The 1,131-nt window shown below is 31.2% G+C and overlaps 1 non-coding gene across 1 annotated transcript; it reads right to left on the bottom strand.

The window, feature by feature from the left end:
• Nucleotides 1-533: 533 nt before the first annotated feature.
• Nucleotides 534-605, bottom strand: Trnah-gug. Its single transcript has one exon. It is a non-coding gene; the product is annotated as a tRNA-His (tRNA).
• Nucleotides 606-1,131: the final 526 nt, after the last annotated feature.

Raw genomic sequence — 1,131 nt, 5'->3', positions numbered from 1 at the left:
GCTTCTCAACTTTCCCTTCGATAGAATCAAAAACGTGCTCCGACGAGATAATAACCGTGTTAGTTACAGGCCAATGAAGTCAAACCGATGGACCGGCGCCAAGCAATACTCGTCCGGTAGTGCATTTCAGAAAAATCAACGTGCAAAAACTAACAAGCGCGCAATGATTTAGTTCAATTAATTATTTCTTATTTGTTATCGTTTAAACATAATGAAACGATTATCCATAAAATACGAAGGATAGTTAAAAGTCTAATAAAATATATATTTTCAAAATTGATCAAGAGGATTTAAATTCATCTCGATGTAAATATGTTAATACACCGAAATTTTGCGAGATTAATAAGATTTTTAATTGTGATATATGTTTAATCATTTTTATAAGAAAATGTAATTAACGTTGCAAATAGGAATAGAAAAATTTCGAAAAAAGGGGATAAACTGTATAGAAATGTCGATGGAAAATAATAGTGAGGAATAAAATAAAAAAAAAACCTCTGCCGTGACAATGCTATTTTAAGTTGTCGTAGCATTGCCGTGACCAGGATTCGAACCTGGGTTACTACGGCCACAACGTAGGGTCCTAACCACTAGACGATCACGGCTATCAGAGGACTTGAGAAAATCATGCAAAATTTCAAACTTGTGCTACATATTTATAATAATATAAATATATATATATATCGTTATAAGATTCATAATTTGTTGTTGTTGTATTATCGACTAATCATTTGTTTTTTCATATAAGTAATATTATTAATAAAAGTTTATTAATCAATAAATAAAATGCGGTAGAGGTAAAATCGATATTATAGTAGAAATACGTGGCGACCGATGAGCGACATAAACTTGTAGTGACATCTATCGACGAACGATTATTAAAAACTTATGCATATATATATATACATATGCAATAAATACCATTGCAAACGATCACATCTGATGACGGTGGTGAAAGGGTATTGGAAATGATCGATGGATCATCGATCATGCGAAAGTGGAGCTGTCGATCGTGCGTAACGGGTTTTTCAGATTAACAATATTAGATATGGCTACATTTTTATTCATAATCTTATAATAAATTATGTTACTGCAGTTTTGAAATAGTTTCTTTTTTGTTCGTATTAAAAA

The sequence above is a fragment of the Polistes canadensis genome, unplaced genomic scaffold (assembly GCF_001313835.1).
Source record: "Polistes canadensis isolate GaletaPanama2010 unplaced genomic scaffold, ASM131383v1 scaffold_89, whole genome shotgun sequence".
Lineage (NCBI taxonomy): Eukaryota > Metazoa > Arthropoda > Insecta > Hymenoptera > Vespidae > Polistes > Polistes canadensis.
The sequence above is the reverse complement of the archived record's forward strand: the minus strand, read 5'-3'. Positions and strand labels throughout refer to the sequence as shown.